Source organism: Thermobia domestica, chromosome 4, assembly GCF_964235325.1.
Source record: "Thermobia domestica chromosome 4, izTheDome1.hap1.1, whole genome shotgun sequence".
NCBI classification, from domain to species: Eukaryota; Metazoa; Arthropoda; class Insecta; order Zygentoma; family Lepismatidae; genus Thermobia; species Thermobia domestica.
In genome coordinates this window covers 302,315,644-302,342,247 of record NC_137457.1, presented here as the reverse complement: position 1 = coordinate 302,342,247, position 26,604 = coordinate 302,315,644, and the positions used below count along the sequence as shown (strand labels likewise).

The following is a 26,604-nucleotide window of genomic DNA, read 5'->3' as shown; positions in this document are numbered from 1 at the left end:
AAATGAATTTTGTTACTTATAAATCAATATATATTAGATATATAAATATATACTATATAAGACAGAACTTTATGATGTCAATGAAATAATCTCTCATCATACCTTTTAAATATTTTTAACTTTTCTTCCTATTCCATGGGATGAGGCGTGAAACAAATGTATGTTCACAATCTCTTTCAAATGTATTGACTAATGAAGATATGTAGATTACACGGCCTTTTATACTTATTCTGTTTTAGAATTTTATCGTTAATTTTAGTGAACGCGAAATCCGTATTTCCTCCTCCTCCTCCTCTCTACACGTCTTTCTTTTATACTGTCATTAATTTTAGCGACCACAAATTCAATGCTATCTTCTTTACAACTTAACGAAAAGATGCTATTGACTTTCCCCCGGAAAACCGTTCCTACATGTGTCTTATTCATATGCTCCCCTTAACGTGTGAATGAGGGATGGAAGACATTTTAAACTAAAAGATTTCATCTCTTTTTCTTACGTGATACAGCGTTCATCTTTAGTGCACGGGAAGTCACAGATTGGAATCCTGTCACGATATGGAATCAACACTAGGAAAACTATGGAATCGATACTAATATTGTTTATTTTATATTATTTTTACGTGTATGAATATTACCCCCGTGAGCCCACAACTTTTTACCCCTTAGATGTCATGTTACTGATTTCAAAGTGACTTTATTGAATACAACACCTTCGAAAACTATAGAATCGATACTAATGTTGTTTATTTTACGTGTATGAATATCACCCCCGGGAGCTCATCACTTTTTACCCCTTAGATGTCACGTTACTGATTTCAAAGTGTCTTTATTGAATACAACATCTTCGAAAACTATGGAATCGAAACTAATACTGTTTATTTTAAATTATTTTACGTGTATGAATATCACCCCCCCGTGAGCTCACCACTTTTTTACCCCTTAGATGTCATGTTACTATTTTCAAAGTGTCTTTATTGAATACAACACCTTCGAAAACTATGGAATCGGTACTAATATTGTTTATTTTAAAATATTTTACGTGTATGAATATTACCCCCTAGGGAGACCCCGTGAGCTCACCACTTTTTTTACCCCTTAGATGGCATATTACTATTTTCAAAGTGTCTTTATTGAATACAGCACCTTCGAAAACTATGGAATCGGTACTAATATTGTTTATTTTAAAATATTTTACGTGTATGAATATTACCCCCAGGGAGCCCCTCGACAAGTGAACTTTATGTTACATAATATTATTACATGAGTACTGTACTTTGATCTAAGGGGACTCGGTGAATCAGTGGTAAAGCGTTCACTTGTGATGCGATAGGGGACCTTGGTGATTTAGTGTCCACGTCTCATATAGCCTCGCTGCTGAAAGGGACGCTATGACAATATAGATGAAAGTATTTTACAAGTACTTATTGTCTTTTCGAGTGCAAAATAATACGCGTTCAATACTACACAGAGGCTTGTAGTGTTTGAGCCCCGTCGCCCAAAGCTTGGACCTCTCCCAACAAAAAATTTCTTAATGCACGCCTGTGTACATAGCTAGTATACGAATTCTATGACGGAATTCTGAGCATTTTAGAAGAAATTGATGATAATAATAGGGAATATTTTAACTACTTTCGTCCTTTTAAAGTAATATCACATACAGCTTAGACTATAATATGGAGAAAACTGTATAAAGTTCAACTTCCTAGATCCACTTAAAGAAATGGAGAAATGTTCTCTTATTTGAGAATAGACAATTGTTTTAACTTGAAGATTTGTGCCCCATGTTGAAATCGGGGGGTTCTGTGGATCAGTGGTAAAGCGTTCACCTCCGGTGATTGGGGTCTCTGGTTCAATCCTAACTTTCGTCGTGTGAACTTTGTGGTGCATATAGCCTCACTGCTGAACGGAACGTTAAACTCAAAAATCAATCAACATCATATGACATAGGTAACGACATCCGAGATGTATAAGCAACACTAGTTTTGTAAAGTTTTAGATCTCAAACACTGTTTTAATATTACCTAAAACACACACACACATACATATCTTCGCTTCGTGTTGTCTGAAACCATGACCTAAGATAATGTTGACGCGACAGCTGGAGAACAACATTGAAATATAAAACATGTTCTGTTATCTTATTTTTCTGCTCTTTGCAAGTAGACATTGCAGATACAGAAACTCTCTCACTTCGTTGACTTGTGTATGTGTATTTAACGTTAGATTTCACTCTTATTAACATTAGAAAATTATGAAATTAACTTCAGTGCCTCAGTGGTAGAGTGTTCACCTCTGGTGCATGAGGTCCCGTGTTCAAATCACGTCTTTTTTTTTCTATATACTTGTCATTAATTTTAGCGACCACAAATTCCCTGCTTCCTTTACAACTTAACGAAAAGATGCTATTGACTGTCCCCCGGAAAACCGTCCTTATCATTTCATTTTACGTTCCAGAGGGCACGGTGGCTCAGTGGTAGAGCGTTCACCTCAAGTGCTTGGGTCCCTGATTCGATCCCAGTTCGTGCCCTATGAACTTTGTGGTGGACAAACATCATATGCGTGGATTTCCCTTCGGAGTTCATCAGTTTCCTTCCACTTTCTTCATTACATCATTTCATTCATTTTTTTCATTATCACCTCTCCTTCATTAGCCTAGTAGACGTAACCGTAGGACGTAAAACTCGATGGACAAACACCGTGTACGTGAATTTAATGCAACATTTCATTCATTCATTTCTCATTACCATCGTCCCGGCTGGAGCTCATGTGATTCGGATTCCACGTTAATCAGTAGGTCCACGTCTCATATAGCCTCGCAGCTGAAAGGGACGCTAAACTAAAATCAACTCAACTCATCAACTCATCATCACCGCCTGCATTAGCATAGCCGACATAACTGTAAGACGTAAAACTTAGTGGTTCAGATTCCACGATAATCAGTAGGTCCACGTCTCATATAGCCTTGCTGTTGAAAGGGACGCTGAACTAAAATCAACTCAACTCATCACCATCGCCTCCATTAGCATAACCGACATAGAAAGACAGACAGACCTTGTTGGCTTTATTGTTGGACGTAAATCTCTTCATTGTTTAAAAGATTTCATTTACAAACAGAAAGACAGACGTATACATCATATTATCAAAATTAAAATACCAAGTCTACAGACACTTCTTGCGACAATTGCAATGCGAACCAGAAAACATTCAAGAATTCCATCTTATCATTTTTCTTAGAAGCATCATAGAAGTTCGCTTATGTGTTTTTAACTAGGGCAGTCTTGTTATCTCGTTGTAGTACGTATCATCAAAACATTTGACAATGGCATCTTATCTGTTGTTCTTGAAACTAAACCATTTTAAGATGAAGTTCAATGTACTAACAAAACAGAGGAAGAAAGAGACTAACAAAACAGACATTCACATATGTGTCTGTGTGTTTTTTTTTAAATGTTAGAACATGAACGGAACTTTGAATAAATACACTTGTTCTTTCAACTGCCTTTATAACTAAATGAAGAAAGAACATATATATTTTACTTACCTATTTTAATAAGAACGAGCGGTATCACAAAACACACATACACTTCAGTTTTAGGTTGAAAACACAATCAATTGATAGGATTTAATCCTAAGAACTTAAAGCACAAAACACTCACTACAGTTTAAGCTGAAACACAATCAATTGGTAGGTTTCAATCGTGGTAACTGAAAGGACTCTGATGAAGATCCGGTAGACGTTCAAGAGTCTTTGCGGGAGGGGGGCGGGGCTTGGGAATTCAAATTAGCTAACCAATACAAGGCGACTAGAAAAGGCGTGTTTTTTCATGAACCTATAGCTGATGGTAACCCTAAAAGGCATGTTTCATCTTGTTTCTAGCAACATGATGTTCTCAAAGGCTATGAACATAACAACTAAACAGGAAGTGATATCGATTTACTTAGCATAGCAGATATCATCCTGTGAATATTCATATAACACACTTCACACCCTACGTTTTAAACAATATGATATGCTATGAGAAGTTTCCATTATTAGAATTTGCTCAATCAATGGAATCCATTCGCAGGAGGTGTGGGGGAAAGGAGTGTATAGGTATGTGTTTCGTTATGAGACTTATATCTGGTTTCATGTCTCACGTCTTTAAAAAAATTGTGAAATACAATATTTACCTTAGCAACTAAGCCAATTTCGTGAGAGGCTTTGATCATTTGACTATCACGTCTTCTACAGACACTTTGTGGGAATAGGGCCAAGGGGCTAATCAACACGATTTTGCATGAGTATGTGTTTCGTTATGAGACTCATATAGTGTGTCTCATCTCACGCTTTAAAAAAAAATCATGACATATAATATTTACCTTAGCAACTAAGACCAATTTCATACAATCTGCTGAGAAGCTTCGATCATTTGAATATCATGTTTTCAGTTCATATTCTACAGTCATCTCGTGGGAATAGGATCAAGGGGCTAAATCGCTTATGCTCTTTGACTTTCCAGGAGGAGTAGGGGGTAACGGGGGTTCAAATAAACCAAAATTTTCCCACGCGCTTCTGTACTACCCGTAAAAGGCTATGAACATAGCAACTAAAGGCTTGTCGAAACTTGCCTACCAATTCCAGGAAATGATATCGATTTCTAGGAAAACAAGATAATTTTTTGCTGACTCGGCCGTCTATAGGAGGGGACATCTACTAACGTGGAATGTTTCCTGTCACTGAAACGGTATCTTTACGTTAGCAGGATGATGCATACTTTTCAACCAATTGTAAGTAAACTTTTATATTCGTAACATTTATTATCATCAAAAAGTATTGGGTCTTATAAAATGGTAAATATTAATACGTCCGTCCGTTCGTTTTACCACACGTTTTATCGAATTATTATTTTTTTCAATAGATGACCAGAGAGTAATTATCTCGTTAATTGACTCAATCCGTTATAATATTTACGTGGTAACGTTGAGACTTTAACGATGACTATCCATATTTCATTTATTTACAAACATACGTTTCACGTAACATTGGTATGCAGCCCTCAAAATAGTAAGGAGTTGAAGGTTGTATAAACATCCAGGCGAACGTATTTAGATATTCTTAAACCTTATTATAAACACAGGACCGAACATTCATTCATTCATTCATTCATTCATAATGTACGTTTTGCTTGATTCTTTTCACTTTCGTTAGGAGAGTTTATTATAAAATTTACTCTACTGCTCTGCCTTTGGAAATCGGATGATTCTTTTTGATATTCTCTGTATAACTCCTCGATGCGCAAAGGACAAGTGTCTCGTCCCCGAAAGTGTGTTACGAAAAATAGTATCTTGTATCGAGAACTGTATATATATTTATACTAGCGTCAATTACTCGCTTTGCTGGGTTAAATTAAGAAAAATTAGTAATATTTTCCGTTAATCAGTTACATTTTAGTATTACTGAAGCGATCTGCGATATCGGTCATTTTCAATCATTTTTATGTATCCCTGTCCCCTTTCCCCAAGTTATGGGGCTAAATTTGGATTTAAACTGTCGGCCACTGTTCATCTCAGCGACCGCGAAAACTATAGATTCGACACTAATATGGGTTATTTTTTATCATTTTTATGCAGTGTTTCTTCCAGACATGTTTTTGGGAGGCACTCTCTCTTCCCTCCCCCGGAGCTCTGACAAGGTTGTGAGAGTGCCCCTCGGAGAAGACCAAAATAGTACGTCTTTAATATAATAATAAAGAGAAAAGTACCAGCAGTGCTCCCCTCGGAATACTAAGTGTGCCCCCCGGAACATTTTTTCTGAGAGAACGACTGATTTTATGTATCTCCCTCTCCTCCATCCCTAACTTGCACCGTCAAAGTGAAATGATAAAAACCATCACGGGTCTGAATCTCATCCATGTCGAAAACTTGATCGAGATCGGTCGGGTGGTTCAAGAATTATTAACTCACAAACGTAGTCAATTTCATTTTTGTATATATAGACTGGAATAGTTGTCTCGTCTCGAATTTCGTCACGAAAATTTTGTCTCGTCTTGTCCCGTGCGTGTCCATACCACTGATACAGTAGTGTTGTTGCATATGGATATAGTATACATAACAACACTTACAACAACCACTATTTACAATAATACGATATGTGTACGATTTTGTATTTGAAAATCCGCTACAGTAACATAATATAAGGTTTTCCTTTGCAGTTTGTAAAGGTATACTTTCCTTCAAACTAGACTATGTATGTTTAATTGTCTGTGTATATTTCCCGGATATGATGTTTGACCGCTTCCTGCATTATCACGAATATAACCTTACAAAATGTCATTTCTATTGAAGAGATTTCGACATTACAAACAGTTGATCGTTGTCAGTTATGAGTCATGTATTGTAATAATAATAATAATAATAATAATAATAATAATAATAATAATAATAATAATAATAATAATAATAATAATAATAATAATAATAATAATAATAATGTATTTATCATTTCTGACACTTACCATTGAACGAATCACTGATGACTTACTAACCCATACTTCAAATATAAGGCAAACCAGTGCTTGAAAGTGATAAACACAAAGTATATTTGAATCGTTGAGTTTGAAAACCGGTCTTCTCCATCGAAGCTAATTTGAGAGGAGCAACAAACCAAACTAAATTAGTCAATATGCATCTGGCATGTAGGTCTGTTTTTATTTTCGGATCGTAGAACTGACATTTTTCTACTTTCCAAAAAATGGAAATAACCCTATATGTCAGATACATATTGATTAATTTAGTTCTGTTTGTCATTCCTCTCAAATTAGCTTCGATAGAGATGACCGGTTTTCGAACTCAACGATTCATTTGGAATGGGGAAAAAATCAGTTTAATATACCCGTTAGGCTAAGGGACGCGAATGATTAAGGGAAGTGAATTTTTATTCAAATTTTAGCAGCAATATTATGATTTTCTATTCCCCAGGCACTAACTCTTCAAATTTTTATACTCTATGGATGCATACAGTTTGTTTATTTATTAATACTCGTTAGGACCTAGTGTGTGTCAATTTGGAAAGCTGAAAGCAAGGGTGCCGATTTCTCTGTAAGTTTGGGGGGCCCATTCAGATGCGGAAGGTATATATATATATATATATATATATATATATATATATATATATATATATATATATATATATATATATATATATATATATGAGGATTTTAAGACAAATTGCATTCAAATTATGTCAAATATTGTATATTCATAAATACAATATGGGGACTCACATGAGTTTTGGAGGTGGCCCGGGCCCCCTCAGGATCAGCGCCCTTGGCTGAAAGTCATTTTGCATCTTAAAAATATTATTAACCCTCGCACTAGCTTGGTATTGTTTGTAATGTGGACCACCAACGGGGGGTCATTTTGTACGCAACTGTTAAGATTAAATATATTTAACTAAAGAAACAAATTAGAAAGTCTCATAAAAATCTACAGTGACTAAAGTGAACGGTATAAGACTAACAGCTATTTATTATACTGTCATCTAGGAATGACACTTCTAAATGTCAGTCACGCCTTCTACCATCGGGCGGGGCACTTTGTGCCCACCAACTTAAAATAGAAAATTTATGAAACATACTTAGCCTATGTTCAATTTGCACCACCGCTTTGTAAAGTAATTTGCTTTAGTTAAACATCTTGGACAATAACATTTTTTAAAAAATATATTTTTAAGGAAACAAGTAATTATATAAGTATATACGGTGGTAGGCACAAAGTACCCCCGCTGGTAGTGCAAGGGTTAAGTAGTTTGCCTATCTCTGATCTATGAAAAAAAAATGCTTCACTTCATTTTTATAATACTCGGAATGAATAATTATAAAAAGTGTGTAAAATACTAATACGGTACTTGAATTGTTAGTTCCGGAAAGCAACATGTAGATGATTGTACAAAAGTCAAGACACGAGAGATAACGTTATCAATCACGAGCAGAGTAAAGTCAACGAGGTAATATAAATAATTTTTTGTTATCTCGAAATAAAGGAACAAAAAACGTCTTTCCACTTGTTTGTTCACTCCTATTCTTGTCTGACTATGACAACCATTTTCTTTTGGAGTATAAACAACGGCGATAAGACTCGTGGTTGCCAACTCGGTAGCTTTCCGACCAAATTTGGTGCTTTTGGTGCCGAACGAAAATGTTTGAATATAATGGAGGTTTTCTCAACCTGAGGTCACGAGAAGGTTTCATGGAGGTCGCGAAGATAAGCGGAAGAGATAATTAGAATCTAATACGGAAAATATTTTTAAATATTATTTTGAATTTTGTTCTGACAGGCATATTTTTATTTTTATACATAGTGTTAAGAACAACAAAAAAATAGGCCTACTGAACGCTTTCAACAAGTGGAGAGTAGTTTAAAAAGTAATTAAAATGAAAGATGTACCATATGAAACTAATAAGAACCAGGCCCGTATCCACGGGGGGCTAGGGGGTCGCCCCCCTAAATTTTTACTGCCCCCCTAAAATTTTCACGGTAGGCTTGCAAATGAACTATAATATGGTTGGGTCGCCCCCTAACTTCTACCGACCCCCCTACATTTTGGGGCAGGCTACGAGCCTGATATGAATTGCATATTGAAGTACCGGAAAAATACAAATGCAACAAAACCTGCATATTGAAACACAATTAAAATTCAAATCTAATGAGATACGTATGTGTGTGAGAGCGAATAGTCTTTTTTGCAGCAAGTTGACCACAATGAAGGTACGTTTTTCATCTTCTGTGGATGATCTTCTCCAATCAATATAACTGAAACATCCTATAGAAATTAAATAAACATGATTCTTCTGCTGTTTAGGTGCTTTTTACTGATGGAAAGAATGAAAATAATCCTTGCACGAAAGTATTCTGGTTTGGAAGATTTACCTCCTACCAAAGTGTTTCGGTTCGGAAATGCAGAAATATGGTACCCTAATCTGTGCGAGGTGAGTACCATAACTGGGTGTCGCTCTGTATAACAGCAGAAAGCATTTATAAATTGTTAAGTGTAAGTGCGTTTCAATTTGAAGATAAAAATGTCATTGTAGATGCTAAAGATTGTTTGCTCACCTACAGAGATAAAGGGAGCGAACTTTGTATTAAATCCCATTGGCAATTGTGTGTACAACAAACTCGGGTTCTCAAGATTTTACTAATCTCAAGCTTGAAAAAAAAAAAAAAAAAAAAAAACCTACTCCCTCATGAAAGTGAAGACAAACCAACATTCTTTTCTAATCCCTGCTCTACGTTAATTTTAGTGGCAACCCTAGGTACTGTGCCGGGTGTGCCTGTACACATCTTAATAAAACGATTTTTTTGGGGCCGCGGTGGCTCAGTGGTAGAGCGTTCACCTTTGGTGCTTGGGGTTCCGGGTTCGATCCCAGCCCCCGCCAAGTGAACTTTGTGGTGGACAAACACCGTGTGTGGGGGGTTTCTCGGGGTTCTCCCGTTTCCTCCCACTTTCTTCATTTCACCATTTCATTCATTACTCATCATCACCGTCTCCTTTAGCCTAACCGGCATAACCGTGGGACGTAAAACTCAAAGATTTCATTTCATTTTTCATTTTTTTAAAATATTTTTTGGTCAATTTTTCATGCATTGTAAAATATTATTTCACACTTTTGTATCAAAAGATCCTATATTTTCAGTCAAAAATTTTCTTGTAGGTCTTATATCTGGAGAACTACATATAGTGTAGCCAAACCCAAAGTATCACTTAACTCAGTATGATGTGCTTATCCCGTTTAAAAAAAAATCGATTTAGGGACTGTTCAAAAATTTCGTGGTCCCTGATTCAATAACTAATTATTGACCACGATCGCAATCTTGTGATGCATTTTTTTAAATCATTGCTATCATTCATGGTCAAGATTGCAATCTTCGATTATTATTATTATTTATTTATTTTAAATTTTTTTTTACCGTTAATGAAATTCTTGTTTAGAAAAATAACATTTTATCTTGTACAGTCTCAACTTAAATTCAATCAAATGAGCACATTAGAATGTTACAGTGAAGAGGTAGGTAGACTTTAATTACCGAGATAGTTTAGTGCTGTGGTCTGTATCTTTTATTTATCCATGTGAAAACCCTCAAGTACCGCTACTACTTGTAACTTTTAACATGTTTTACCAACTTGGTAGGAAAGTTACTTCTCTTCTAAATTCTTTTTTATTTATTTATTTTTTTTTACCTTACAAGGTCATCCACTCGATAATTTCCGGTAAAAAAAAATGACATGGAACCAAACGTCAGGATATTCTGCTTACCTGTATCTGCGACTTTTTGTAACCTGTCCTGTTCTTCTGAAGTATTTATTTTATTAGACGAGATGTGGGCTACGTGACTATGGTCATTGGCTGTCAGAAGGACCAATGATTGCGAAACATTTCCGTCCTTAAAAGTAAAAGTAAATTACAGATAAAATAATCGGGATAGACTTAAAATTTCGTGAGTGTGACATTGAATTGAATAATATTGTCCGAGAGACGAGAAATAAGATTTTCTGTCCCATCTCGTTAATTTATAATTTATGGATGTCTCGTTAATTTATAATTTATGGACTTCTCGTCTAATCTTGTTAATTTATAATTTATAAACGTCTCGTCTCATCTCGTTAATTTATAATTTATGGACTTCTCGTCTCATCTCGTTAATTTATAATTTATGGTCGTCTCGTCTCGTCTTCATTCTCGAAGCGATATTTCTCATCTCATGTCGTAAATTCATATATAAAATTTAAGGTCCAATCTTTTCTTAAGAATAAAACGAAATTTGCCATTTTTCTTTGCTTGTTTCTCATAAATAAAAGGAGATAGTAAAGTGCAACTTACCACAATCATAGATAATGTTCTTCTATAACAGAAAATATGAAATTGTTCAGTGATGCCATCCATAGAAATGACAGTGTTGGCAAAATAATATTTCTCCGCAGTGGTGTTACTCTAATTTTTTAACAATCTGTTCTGTATATATATACATGCATTATATGTATATATAAAGAGAGAGAGAGAGAGAGAGAGAAAGAGAGAAAAAGTAGATGGATACATGTAATAACTCTTAATAAACAAATCATACAAAGTATACAAAAGCAAATATTTTACTGGATACTACAAGTGACAAGTAGTGACCTACAGAGCATTCTAATACAAGGTGGTGGTACGAAATTAGATAGCACGGCGAATATCTTGGAAACGAATTATCCAAGATAAAAGCTTGTCTAAAATTATTGGAGAGTCCTTAATCCAGCAATGTATCGACAATTGTTGATAATGGTATGTACACGTTTTAAGTATGAATAACCCTCACCCTACTCATGTGAACCCAGTTGTCATTCTTGATATCTGAGCATTTGAGATTAAGAAATAAACGCTTATACCTTGTTCTAAGAGATCATGGGCTTTATGCAGAGTCGTTCTGACGCGTGATTAGTGACATACTAAAGAGCTCGACTAATGTATGTTTCCTGCAGTAGCCAGCCCTTTAGTATGACCCTAATCATATGTCAAAATGACTGCATGAGGTTTCATATATTTAACCCCGAAGCTGTAAGAATTTCTAAAAACAAAGATAGTAAAACTGAAATTTACTGTTCCTGGGTATAACTGGATATAATTTACTGTTATGTCTGGGTATGACAAACGGTTCTGCGAACTCGAAATATTTTAACACCCTGAATAGCATCACTGTTTCTCCCAAAATCTAAGTTAAAGCAGCGACTAGAGGAACGAACTCAACTGCATTTGATTACGTATCATGTTGTTTTGGTATCCTGTGAACTACTTTTTAAGTAACATTATTTTATAGCTGTATGTTAAAACTATTTTCTTTATTACAAACTAAATACAACTATTACTTGAAAAGTAGTTCACAGGATTGCAAGATAACATGATTCGTAATCAAATGTAGTTGAAGTCGTTCCTCTAGTCGCTACCTCAATTTAGATTTTGGTGGATATGTCATTCTGGCAACACTGTAATTTCTATAGATGGCAACACTGAATATTCTTGAGGTTTACATTTTGTTGTAGAATAACATTATCTATGATTGTGGTAAGTTGCATTTCATTATCACCTTTCACTTATAAAAAGCAACCCAAAAAAATTGTAATTTTTATTATTTTTAATATTATTTTTATTATTGTCAGGCTCTTGTATTTTATGGGAATCTTTCCGTGTCATGAGAGATCTGCGAAGTATGTCCTTTAACAACATCTAAACGATGTTTATTACTTGAGTATATTTTGTATTACCTGACCAGGATAGCAGTGCGGTTTTGGGAGGATGGCGCTGCTGTTGTGTTTACATCAGTTTCTTCGCAAGCGCGGCGAGACAGGGGGAGCAGACAGTTTCACTCTGCAGTGTATCCAACGATTTTTAGAAGTTGCAGTTTGGAATTTCCGCTTAGTAAAGAACGCCGTAAGTTATGTGCTTGTAGTGAACCATTCCTGCAGTAATGCAGATGTATTGTGAATAGTGATATATGAATGGAAATTACCAATTTAAGAACAACATAGTACAATTGACAATTCAGTGAGCTTCTACCGTGTATTAAGCAGATTGTATAGAAATTGATGTCATTATATTTTATTCGATGTCATTATAAAACAGGAGCAACCTGTAAAACGCTGCTCTCGTTAGTTTGTTCGCAAGATAATATGGAGTTATATTTTTTGTTGTTGATGTTTTTTGTTTGTTACTTAAGGTGTTCTGCAAACAACTTCAATAACTTTTGAAACTGTTTGTCTTAACTTGAGCCAGGGGCGGATCCAGGCTGAATGTTTGGGGGGTGGTCGTTCTAAGTCAAATCAAGGTTAGAGTGTATTGCAAAAATAAATAAAGAAATAAATAAATAAAAGTAAAACAACTTTAGAAAAGGAGAAGTAGCTACTTTCTACCTGCGATTTCGAAGATGGGCATTTTTTTTTTTTTTTTTTTTTTTTAGCAAGAACGCCAATGTATAATTTCTTGCAATTTATTGCTTTATTTGACTTCTGCAACGTAAACCCCCCCCCCCCCAAAAAAAGTAAGGCGTACCTATTTTGGGTTTTATTTTACATTTATAATACAAAGGTGAAAATTCTTAGGTTTTATTTTTAAATAAAAAAATATCCTATTCTGAGGGGGGAATCGCCCCAATCGCCCCCGGGAATCGCCCCCTGGATCTGTCCCTGACTTGAGCATATGCGTGAAGTGGTTTATTACGAACAGGACAAAAAGAACTGTGATAGATTGATTACAAGTAATCCGGTTACAAACACTGCTGCTTGCATTTTAGTTCCGAAACCGGCCGCCCGCACTTGTTCGCTGGTCAGGTAATAACGACTTGCGTATGTTTAAACGTTGATAAATGCTCTTCACATTTCGTTTGTATACAATCATTTTATCAGTTCATAGTTTTATTATTATTATGAATTAAGCAACACTGTAAAACAGTATTTAAGACTGCTGAACTAAAGCTGCCTACAAGATTCGAGAAACATCTCGTCTTGTAAGCAACACACCACACAGAAAAAAAGTATGTGGCCCAGTGTAAAACGTAGGTTACATGCGTAAATCCTGTATATTTTAGGTTAAAATACAACTCTCTTTGTAACATCCTGTATCTAACCTATAACTGAAAACGTGTGTTTTATACGTATTTTCCAGATAAGGGTTCCAAATAAACGAAATAAAGAACTGTAATTATATAGGCTTTAAGGGTCTTACAGATGGACGTATACAGGGTGTGTCACAATAATTTGGTTACAGATTCCTCACATCAAAATAAGAAAAAAAAAGTTTATAGGACCTGTGCTCAGAAGTGAATGAGGTGCCGAAAACGTGAAATAAGTGATCTTGAAGAGTTCATAGCTCCACTGCTATGGGACCTATCGTAGTTGGGTCAAGACGTCACTGAGGAACTGATATGTGAACTATCCAAATATCTATCCTTAAGAATACTCCAGTACTTGCACACTAATTTTTAGAGAGGTAGGTGGAGAACACGGGCGTCTCTGGTGGGGGGACGAGGGGGACGCGTCCCCCTAATATTTTGAAGTACAAAATAATATTTTATCCCAATTTAATTTGTTTACTAACGACAGAATAACATATAAATAATAATTATTATATTTATTTGGAATATATTAATATTCAGGCTGTAAAACGATTATAGCAGAGTTCTTGATATAACAGGGGATCCGTGAAGTTAAGCAGAAAGGTAACAAATGGAATCGAAGATAATAAACAGGTTGGGCTAGGTAGTACCATTTAAATCACTTCTTTGATGCCCCCCCCCCTCCAAATTTTACATGCCAGAGACGCCAGTAGTGGAGAGTGATCAAGTACTCACAAACAGCCTTACTAAAAATGATTGTGCTAGTACCAGAGGGTCTGAAAAATGGATGTTTGTATAGATCACGTACTAGTTTCTCCGTGATGTCTTGACCCGACTAATTACGATCGGTCCTATAGTAATGGAACTATGAGCCTTTAAAGTTCATTTTTTTTTACACTTTTGGCACCACTATGCACTTCCGACCACAGGTTCATATAAATATTTTCCTTATTTTGATGTAAGGAATCTACTTTTAAAATATTCTGACAAATTTTTGTAATACCCTGTATAACATATAGTTGACGTATGTAATATATCAGACATCCTATTAGATATCAGACATCCTTCAGCGGCATAATGCAACATCTAAGGGGAAAAATGGCAGCACGTATGTAGCAAATGCATAACGTATGCTCCCTAAAGATTTCCGTAGTAAACCATAAAGATTCCGTATATATCTACAATATACCACTGTCATGTTAAGAGTCTTCATCCCGGCGAAATTAAAATACCGCTAATTTTACAGAAATTATGTGATATCTTCAAATAGATAAAATATAATAGAAATGTGGAACAAGAGCTCGCTAGACAATATCATTTTACATGAGAAACCGTTATCACGACTCACTTATCTGCTTTTGATTTCGAGCCATTTTGAAAATCGGCATTTATTTTCGCGTTTCTAAACGGCTGAAAACGGAAAGCCACTAGGTGACTTGTGATAACGGTACCTCACGCAAAATAATATTGTCTAGGGCGCTCTTGTTCCATATTTCAATTATATTTTATCTATTTGAAGATATCACCTAATTACTGTAAAATTAGCGGTATTTTAATTTCGCCGGGATGAAGACTCTTAACGGATTTTTCTCAGTGTAGAACCCGGAGAGCTGAATTTGGTGAACAAAAGTGGTTCGCGTCTATAGCGTTAAAAGGTTTGTTCCCAACTTTTACTTAAAGATACTTGGGATTCAGACTTTATCTGTGTTAATAAAAGAATTTTACTGAGAATTTTCCTCAATGTTATTCTCTTATGTATTTTTTAAAATTGTTTGTCTGTGGTTAAGGTCAAGAGCAGCACCTTTGCATGTGTACAAGGATGATATGAAGTTCCTCAAGGAAAATTACGTCCCACGAGAAATGGCCATGGTTGGCTTACATGGTTATTATTAGTTAACCAATGACAACATGTTGTATTTCCAGGTGCGCGTGACGTGCTCCATACACTTTAGCTCTTGACGTTAATAGGTAAATGAGTTTCATTTCCCATTGCAAAACTATACACAGTAGACTTGTGAACTATGAGGATTTGTTGACACCGGAAGTGGTAGATCTTATCACTTCCCGTAGCAATAGAAGAATACAATAAGGACATGGAATACCTGAACTTGACATGCTAAATCAATATGAGATAACAATTTCTTGGTATCTATTGCCTTTCTTCTGATAACGGACTGAAATATGAAGTTGCAGCAGAATTTCACAATAGCATTGCTCATGAGACGAGACGAGAAAGAATGATTTTCGTCTCGTCTCGTCTCGTAATTTCTGTAAAACTCTCGTCTCGCCTCGTAGAATTATGTAGATCTTTCGTCTTGTCTTGTAATATTCTGTAGAACTCTTATTTCGTCTTCTAAAATTCCGTAGAACTTCCATCTCGTCTCGTTAAATTGTATAGACCTTATGTCTCGTCTCGTAAAATTCTTTAGATATTTCGTCTTGTCTTGTAAAATTCTGAAGAACTTTCCTCTCGTCTCGTAAAATTCTGCAGATGTTTCGTCTTGTCTCGTAAAATTCCAAAGCACTTCCGTCTCGTCTCGTAAAATTATGTAGAACTATTCTCTCTCTCGTGAAATTCTGTAAATATTTCGTCTTCTCTTGTCTCATAAAATTCTATAAAACTCTTGTCTTATCTCGTAAAATTCTGCAGATCTTTCGTCTTTTTCCGTAAAATTCTGTAGAACTTTCCTTTCGTTTAGTAGATTTTCCGTCTTATCTCATAATAATTTGTAGAACTCTGATATTCTCTCGTACAATTTTGTCGATCTTTCTTCTCGTCTCGTAAAATTATGTAAAATTCTCCTCTCGTCTCGTAAAGTTTTGTAGATATTTGTCTTTTCTTGTAAAATTCTGTACAACTCTCGTCTGGTCTCGTAAAATTCTGTAGATCGTTTGTTTCTTCTTGTAAAATTCTGTAGATCTTTTGTGTCGTCTGGTAAAAATCTGTAGGTCTTTCGTCTTGTCTCGTAAAATTTTGTAGAACTTTCGTCTCGTCTCGTAAAATTTTGTAAATCTTTCGCCTTGTCTCGTAAAATTCTGTAGAACTCTTCTCCTATCTCGTAAAATTTTGTAGATCTTTCGTCTTGTCTCGTAAAATTCTGTAGACCTTTCGTCTCGTCTCGATTATCATAGAATGGCTTCTCTTCTCGACTCAATTCTCAGAAATTTTCTCGTCTCGTCTCGTATTGTAAATTTATATACAAAATGTGTGCTCTATTTCTTTTTTCCTTAATTTCATCTAGAAGTTATGAGAATCTTTCCTTTCTCGCTACAAGAAGTGATATAACAGCATTTCAACCATATTTATTCTTGAAGTATGTTGTGCAATGACTGCCGTATCTTTTCAACGTTAGAGAAATGTTTTTCATTATGTTCGTACAATTACTTTTTCAATTTATAGTGTTAATATCATGAATCACGCAACACTAAAACAGTGTTTGAGTTCTTAAACTTGGATAAACTAGTGTTTTACACGAGACTCAAGGAATTCCTCATCTCGTCTCGCAAAACGAGGCGAAAATTGTTTATGTTTCTCGTTTCGCCTAGATTTTGAGAATCTACTTCTCATCGCATAATCAACACTATACTTCAGCTTCCGTTTCTTCTAGAAATATAAAGATAGAAGTAGATCATTTTCTTTCTGACACTATATTCATATACAGGGTGTTTCAAAACAACACCGACAACGTTCGGTAGGTGATTCCTGACACAAAGATAAGACGAAAAGTATAGACCAACCTGGGCTCACAAATGCTTCCTTTCGGAGTTATAGGCTGTCGAAAACATGAAAAAATGAACTTTAAAGGTCCATAGCTCCGAAATTATGGGACCTATCGTAGTCGGGTCAAGACTTCACTTAGGAACTAATATGTGGGTTTTCCAAACATACAGGTTTCAGAATTCTAAGGTACTCACACAACAATTTTTGGGAGGAACTTTAACGAGGGTGTTATAAGTTGAAGTACTCACAAACTACCTCTTTAAAAATGGTTATGGAAGTACCGCAGAATTCTGAAACATGGCTATTTTGATAGGGCACATACTAGTTCCTAAATAAAGTCTTGACCCGACTACGGTAGATCTCATAGTTTCGGGGCTATGGACCTTTAAAGTTCAGTTTTTCATGTTTTCGACATCCTATAACTCCGAAAGGAAGCATTTGTACACCCAGGCTGGTCTATACTTTTCGTCTTATCTTGGTGTCAGGAATCACCGCACAAACGTTGTTGGTATTGTTTTGAAACACCCTGTATATAATAAACAGCTTGTCCCTACCTGTTTTTTTCCTTTTATGGCGATTAGTGTTGAAACAAAATCAGAGATTACTTTTACCACTTCCGGCTTGAATAAACCAATAGCCGGATGCCGATTTCAATAATAATAATAAAAAAAAGCTTTCAATAAATGTCAGCGTTTTTGGTTTTTGCAGATCAATATTGAAACCAGAACCGGATTTAGGTTTATTGGAGCCCTAAGCTATTAAAGGTAATGGGGCCTGTATATGTCCAGATGACCGTAGACACCCTGTATACAGAAATGAAGAAATTAGTGATATTTTAGGACGCAGACTCGCAGAAGGGGCCCCCGTTACTTATATCATAGGGACCTACACAATACGAAGCACTGTTGCTATATAGATTTTATTTTATTTGTATTTATTGGTTTTCTTATACTTTGGAAATGTACACAGTTTTTTCCTTTGGGTTTTTGGGGCCCTCAAGAGAGTGGGGTCCTAAGCTATAGCCTGTTTAGCTTATACGTAAATCCGGCACTGATTGAAACAAAAAAGTTGGAGTCAATTTCTTCAACTTTCACTTTCAGCAGAGATACAAAGGTCAACTTAAAACCTAGCTTTGAGATGCTGAATTCATTTCAAAAAATCTGATTTCCGCTAGCTAAGACCATTTCTGTTTAATTTGCTTAACGTACATGGTTAATATATACCACTTTTTGAATAGAATGATAGGAGGAGAAACCAAACACTTTCTTGGGACACTGAATTCATATCATAAACCCATATCTCGGTTTATCTTACTGTTTTCGTTCTATTGAGATTAATATCGAAACCGGAAATGTTACTGGATTTCTACCACTTCCGGTTTTAATAAAATAGAGTGGAGATGGATTATAATCTTGGGATGCCTAACTGATTGGAGAAAATTGTTTCTCGCTACCTATTACCGTTTTTTACCCTATACCGATCAACGGTAAAGCCGGAAGTGGTTCATTTCTGTCACTTCCGGTTTGAATAGAGAGTTAGAGGACAAGATGATAGCTGTTTTTTGAGCGCTAAATCGATGTTAAGAATCCGTTACTCACTTTGTCTCATCGTTTTTGCTATGTGTAAATTAATATCGAAGTTGTAGTGGCGGGGTGTTAAGAAGGAAGTATTTTATACTACCTTCATAAACGAACTCGATATCTTAATTGTTCACACTTTAAAAGCTGGCCAAAATTGATAGTGAACCATTCACAAGTAGCTATTGAGATTTTTTTTTGCCTCCGGACGGACGGACTCGCGGACAAATATGGTAGGTAAATCCTATATAAATAAAAATGAAAGTGTCTATGTTTGTGACTTAATAATTCTTGAATCACCCAACCGGTCTGGATCAAATTTTCACCATAAATGAGGTTCGGGCCTGCGAAGGATTTTATCATTTCACTTTGACGGTGCAATTTAGGGGAGGGGAAGGAGGGAGATATTTAAAAGTGATCGTAAATGCCCGATATTAGGGTCGAATCTTTATTTTTCGGGGTCGCTGAGATGAACAGTGACACTTCCGATGCCGTTTAGATCCAAATTCAGCCCTCATTAATACTGCTACGAGGGAATGCTGACATGTAAAAATAATTGAAAAATTACCGGTATTAGTGTCGAATCCATAGTTTTCAGGGTCGCTAAGATGAACAGTGACACCTCAGATGCCGTTTAAATCCAAATTCAGCCCCACAATTTGGGGAAGGGGGAGATATATTTAAAAAAAATATATCAAAAACGACTGATGCTACTGCCGAATCCATAGTTTTCAAGCTCGCTGAGATGAACAGTGACACTTCCGATGCCGTTTAAGTAAAAATTCAGCCTCCATTAGTACTCCTGTCCCATCAGTCCCCCATTAGTAGGTGGTGACATGTGAAAATAATTTTAAACGACCAAAATTAGTGTCGAAACCACAGTTTTCGGGTTAGCTGAGATGAACAGTGGCACTTCCGATGCCGTTTAAATCCAAATTCAGCTACCATTAGTATCCTAAGGGAAGGAGGGGATAATGACATGTAAAATTAATTGAAAATGACCGATATTAGTGTCGAATTGGGGTCCTTAAGTTGATTTGTAACAGTCTTGATGCCCTTTATGTCGAATATGAAACGTATTCTCCCCGTGTGGAGAACGAGTATTCTGCTAAAGTGCTGCCAAAATGTCTTGAGCCGTGGCAAAAATGCGAACTAAAGCTCACACCCACGCGTTGAGCCAATAGGGGTTCAGCTGTTGCTAAGCGAGAGAGCTTTAACGAAAGGAAGTGGAATTCCTTCAGCCGATAGCAGCGCCTGGAACGGAAGACTAGGCGTCAAGTCAATATGGTATATCTTTTAGTAATGTATAAAACAAGTTCTGGTTGGTCAAGCAAGCTCTTTAAAAATTAATTGAATTACGAATATAGTTACTGTAGGGGAAATAACAGTACACTGCACATGTAATAATGCATCTGGTATTTTTGCCAACACATAAATACAAATTTAAAAGGAAAAATGAAGTTATCGCGTGGTGTCTCTTACATAACTTTCTACTCGAATAGTTGCGATAACTTAAAAAGTAAAGAAAGCCAACAGAAGAGTGAGTAATCTTGTAAAATAACTTACGGCGGAAAAAAAAGTACAAATATGAACTTTTTTCTTTCTTCTTTCTTTCCCCGTTTCGAAATGGAAAACGAAAAGAAAGTGTTTTGTTATTTTTATAACCTGAGTCAATTAAAAGAAAGAAAGAAAAAGTACAATGATCTTTTTATGTGGTTTAGTGTTTGTGTCACTGGGTTGAACAATCACAACGTTATTTCAGAGAACTTGTGTTATGTATTGGTCTACTCGTGCTAATATACGATCTTCAGTACTACGACCCCATGCACGTTCACTGTTGCCAGATCTAAAGACTAAAAAATAGCGATCTTGTGCTCCAAAAGTAGCGGATTTGAAGTATTTGTAGACCAAACAGAAAAATCTCATAAGGGACTATTCCGATTTGATGAATTCAATTGCTGAAAATGATTGCTAGCACTGGATTCAGCACCAAAAGAAACAGAGAAAAAGAGGGTGTTTATTGGCATACCGTATACAAGATGGGAGATAAATGAGAGCAAAGTGCGAAGATAGAACGAAGAAAGTGTCTAGAAGTGCCATGTTAATTTTGAAACGAGTAGAGGTATTCAGGTCCAATGTTGGATATAAGGAATGCATGTAGAGCTCCATTGAATAGGTGTAATGTAAACAGTGTTTTAACTATGTAACTAGCTTTGAGAAGAGTCACTAGTGTTACAACCGGCACGTTTTGTTGGAGGGTGTAATTAATATATCAGAACCCTGGATGGGACAGGTGTTTTGTGGAAGGTACTACGCCAGCATTCATCCAGTGGAACTACTTCTCATTCCGTTACACGTTGCAAACATTCTTCTTGATGTTCTAGGATTCGATTCTATCTCTTTGTACCCCTCGTCCATACAACGTGCTCATGGACCGTACTACAAGGTCTCTAGTTCCTCATTCACGACACCTTTACTACAGTTGTACATTGCTATAGAGTGGAACGCCTCTTGTTACAGAAGTATCAAACTGTATTGGCCATTATTGATTTCAATAGGTGGTGTACATTAAGAGCCATGTCACATAAAACCTATTTCGTATATTCTTCTTGCGCTAAGTCCAACATGGCGGCTTTTCAGATGTGAACCATGATTCATATTACACCTATTCAGTGGAGCTCTACACTCATTCCTTATATCCAATATTTGACCTGAATCCCTCTACTCGTTTCAAAATTTACATGGTATTTCTAGACATTTTCTACGTTCTATCTTCGGACTTTGCCCCCACTTATCTCGCACCCTGTATACGGTCTGCCACTAAACATCCTTCTTTTCTCTGTTTCTTTTGGTGCTGAATCCAGTGCTAGCAATCATTTTCAGCAATTAAATTCACCAAATCGGAATGGTTCCTTCTCAGATGCCAGGGTTGGTAATGGTCAGGCGGCGACCAGAGTTTCGGACTGTTGACAGTGGTATGTTTTAAGGCACACTCCATACTACGTCAGCAGCAAAAGAACTGCAGTATGCAATGAACTGGGCAGCATGTGATAGTATAAAATAGGGATGGCCACAAAGTTCCGGTTCCGGCGGAACCGTTTGCGCGAACTGGTTCTTTGAGATTCGGTTCCAGAACCGGTTCCACACCTGGATCCCAAAATCCAGTTCCAGATCTAGATCCGAAAACCCGGTTCTGGAACCGGATCCGTTCAGAGCCGAAATCCGGTTCCACTTAGTATAAAATGGACCATACTTCTGATTTTCAAGAAATTTCTTTGCTTAAGTCAGCTTTGTGGGGCTCTGAAATACACTTTACAACGTTTACACATTATGTTTGTTTACTGTTATTCCTCACTTCTTTAATTCAGTTGCTAAATTCTTTATATGGGAGCCATGAATTTTTGAAGATTTATTATAACTCCACTTACTCATTATGTTAATATGGACAATACAGTAACATAATTAACTCAGCGATGTCCATGTTTACACAGCTCCCCATAACTATTAAGGCCTAGGTAGTATAACTGAGACAACAACACAGGCAGTGATATTGCAATTGCGCAAACTTAACAAAAGTCTAGTGTTGTCAGATCTGCAGATTTAAAAAAGTACTAATAGAAGAATTGAACTAGTATTCAAAATGTTATTTCTACTAAATCTATTGTTCATAGTGAATAGATCACTGAACAAACAAAAATTTTATTGTATTACTAGCTGAAATAACCATTCTTCGCACGGGGGCTGTAATTGGAAGTCAACGCCTGTGGGAGTATCACAATTCATCTCAGCGACCGCGAGAACTATGGATTTGACACTAATATCGGTCATTTTGGATTATTTTTACATGTGTCGGTATCCCCTTTCGGTGACCCCCCTGCCCACAGAAGAATGGGGTGAATTTGGAAGTTAATGCGGTCGGAATTTCATCATTGATCTCAGCTACCGCGAAAACTATGATATCGTCACTAATATCGGCCATTTTCTACTACTTTTACATGTACCGGTAAACGCCCCTCACCCTGAGATCCTCCTGGTTCGAAATTTGAAAGAAACGCTTCCTCTTGGTCTGCGGCCTGGACCAAGGTACCCGTGACCCAAATTTGGTAACTCTCGGTCCACTCGTCTGGTGTCCAGGCCGCAAACAGACAGACAGACACACAGACAAACAAACTCTTTGTTTTATTTATATTGGATAAGATATTAGATATAAAACTAATAATTCGTGATTTCATATGTAAATATAAAACAAGTAATGAATTCTTAAGTTATAGCGTGCAGATAAATAAGAGTAGCTCAAAAAGTGTTTTGCCCAATTTGCAATTTGGTAGCGACTGCACTTTAAAAAATCGCCCAATTCGCTAGTTATAGCCCAATCTGGCAACACTGTGCACGTGTATAACTAGTCTTCTAATATATATACATATATTCGCTTAGGTTTTTTTCTTTTTCCTTCTTTTTTTCTTTATTTTTAAGTGTGCAAAAATTTCTCTAATGTAAACTCTTCAGTTGTATAGTTTAGCTTTCATTCCGTTCAACAGCAGCTCAACCACCTACGTCTGGATATTTAGAAATCAGTTTCCCTTTCAAATGACTAATTGAGGACATTCATTCGCTGAAGATTTAGAACAGATTAAAGTCAAGTGGAATCATCGAAACACAGAATACACAGAAACTACATAACTGTGTGTATGTGTGTGTGTTTCTTCATATATACAAATTACTGTATATTTAAATCTTGAGAAATCATTTCTTCAAAGTGAAAGTGAAGTGTAGTCAAATACATAAAATGAAATAAAGTTTTTTTTTATTGTTTTCACATAAATTTACGAGGAGAAGTCAAAAACTAAAGGGACTTCGGCAATTTGTTGCACTACGGTTGGGTAACACTGCTAGTATCCAGCGCTGAATTAATATCCTCTACGAGGAGAAGTCAAAAACTAAAGGGACTTTTGCAATTTCTTGCACTATGGTTTGGTAACACTGCTAGTATCCAGCGCTGCATTAATATCCTCTACGAGGAGAAGTCAAAAACTAAAGGGACTTCTGCAATTTCTTGCACTGCGGTTTGGTAACACTGCTAGTATCCAGCGCTGCATTAATATCCTCTACGAGGAGAAGTCAAAAACTAAAAGGACTTCTGCAATTTCTTGCACTATGGTTTGGTAACACTGCTAGTATCCAGCGCTGCATTAATATCCTCTACGAGGAGAAGTCAAAAACTAAAGGGACTTTTGCAATTTCTTGCACTATGGTTTGGTAATACTGCTAGTATCCAGCGCTGCATTAATATCCTCTACGAGGAGAAGTCAAAAACTAAAAGGACTTCTGCAATTTCTTGCACTATGGTTTGGTAACACTGCTAGTATCCAGCGCTGCATTAATATCCTCTACGAGGAGAAGTCAAAAACTAAAGGGACTTTTGCAATTTCTTGCACTATGGTTTGGTAATACTGCTAGTATCCAGCGCTGCATTAATATCATCTACGAGGAGAAGTCAAAAACTAAAGGGACTTTTGCAATTTCTTGCACTACGCTTTGGTAACACTGCTAGTATCCAGCGCTGAATTAATGTCGTCTGCAATACTTCTGTGCAACGTGTCACTAGTCTTATACCGGCGTTAGTCGTTGGAGTGTAGCAGACCGTTAAATATGGCAGCTCCATTGTCGATCTGCACCGAGGAGGAAATGAGGGTAGCGATTCGCTTTATGTTTGCGGAAGGCGTTAAACTTGCGGAAATTATTCTACGAATGTAAGCGTAGTATAAAAACAGCTGTCTATCGCGAAGCAAGATCTACGAATGGATAGAGCGTTTCAAACAAGGAAAGAACTTCTTTATTCTTTATGTAACGAGGAAAGATGAAATAGGGTTATTTCCTCAACTGTCTATTTCCCCAACTTTCCAGAAAGGTGTCATTTCCTCAAGTGCTTATCTTTCTTCTTAATCTGACGATCATTAACCAAAAGAAGGAGAACAACTTCTGAAATTCTTAACTAATACAAGAAAGAAGAGGGGTTGTACTTCGTTGCTGGCTATTTGAGCTGTTGCTGATAATTAGGGTTGCAGGGTGTCAAATAAAATCATACTTTATCGAACAAAATTGCATATAATGTTACTTGTTTTATAATATTAATCCAACTGAAAATGAACGTAAGGTATGTCTGCAGAGTATGAAATGTCTGTTTTACAATGAATTCATTGAACTGTTCTTTAGAAACAAATCTCAAGGGAGAATCACTACACGGATTTATTCTTTAAATCCCTTAAATCTAAAAGTGTTGGGTAAAGTATTGTGATATGGAACAAGTCACACGGACAATGAGAAGTTACGTTAATTAATCAATTGCCGAGTTTCTATTGACACTGTTGGAACCATGTTCCTCCAATATTTGTTGAATAAATTAGATATTATTATCACTTTTGAAGGAAATGATCTATTTTAATTCAAACTTTAGTTTATTGGTCAAACTTTCTGTTGACACGTAAGCTTACTAGTAGTTCTGAATAAGATCAAGTTAAAAGAGTATGAGGTAAACAGTTTGCGCTGCTCTTTTCAATCGTGAGATGTTGGATTCAAATTTCAAGTCTGTATATCCTGATTAGGCAGGCTAATTTTCTCAGTCTTAACACGATGATACCTTCCTGGCTGTTTTTTCCCCAAATTTTCTTTTACTTGTTAATCTTTCAAAGTGAAAAGACTTTTCGGTTGTATCTTGAACTGAAAGTAAATAAGTTCCTTGAGCGCTTAAAACCTTGCACTTACAAGAAACATTATTTTTATTATTAAAATCGCTTATGTCTTCAGTGATTTGAAGCTGTAACTGTCGGGAACTTACAGTTGTGTAGTACCCCAAAAGTTCCATAAGACCTATTTATTTATTTAAATTTATTTTCATCATTTGAAAACATGACAAATTCTCGTGAGATTAACAGTTTTCTTTTAAAAGCCATTCGACGTAGAATTGATGATATTCTACATTTTTAAATAAATCTAAAATAAGGCATTATTATGCTGTATAGAACATAGTGATCCAAAACAGTGCTATTCAACCTTTATTCTCGGGTACCCCTAGGCACAATTCGCCATTCAATTGTGTACTCCTGAAGCTGTTTAAGAGAAATTAAATCAAAATGAACTTATTAAACTTAATACACGTTTTGTTGATTAAAAAGGGGGACAAAGAGAGACCCAACAAAATGACAATCTGTGGGTCAATCAAAACACTATTTATAGGGGGATAAGTGCACATCCGAAAAAATTAACATGAGAAATTTAAAAATATATGGGGGACATCCAGTTCTACTGAAGAGGATTTTCGCCTCATCCTCCCTGATAATTCGTACACTGAAGACAATGTTAAAAATTCAAAAACTAAAAGTAACTTTAGACCTAACCTGTTAATGAGATAACTGAGCTTGTTTCCGGAACGCCAACTACTCTATTCTTAGTCGAATCTTTGAGAGTGCGAGAATCAGAGCGGATTCTGGATTCAAGCAATTTCTGTGTTTTGTTTTTATTGATGTTAATGCAGAGAAACACTGTTCACACACGCATGTTGATGGAATGGAAGAAGTTGTCAAATAGCACTGTCACTAATTTCATTTTACTCTTTTCGAGCATAAATACAAAAGTCACAAATTGACAAGTTATCCAATTTCATTTGCAGTGAACTGTCAACGGACATTT

At 36.1% G+C, this 26,604-nt stretch overlaps 1 protein-coding gene and 1 long non-coding RNA gene across 3 annotated transcripts in view; both read left to right on the top strand.

Annotated features, from left to right (window-relative positions):
• The window catches only part of LOC145684260 (short-chain dehydrogenase/reductase family 16C member 6-like), a 206,170-nt gene that overhangs the window by 33,451 nt on the left and 146,115 nt on the right, over positions 1 to 26,604 (top strand). The gene's annotated exons all lie outside the window — the stretch shown is intronic.
• The window catches only part of LOC145684262 (uncharacterized), a 64,337-nt gene continuing 42,412 nt past the window's right edge, over positions 4,680 to 26,604 (top strand). The window contains exon 1 of the long non-coding RNA XR_014131265.1: positions 4,680 to 4,767. This is a non-coding gene — a long non-coding RNA (uncharacterized LOC145684262). The remainder of the gene's footprint in view (positions 4,768 to 26,604) is intronic.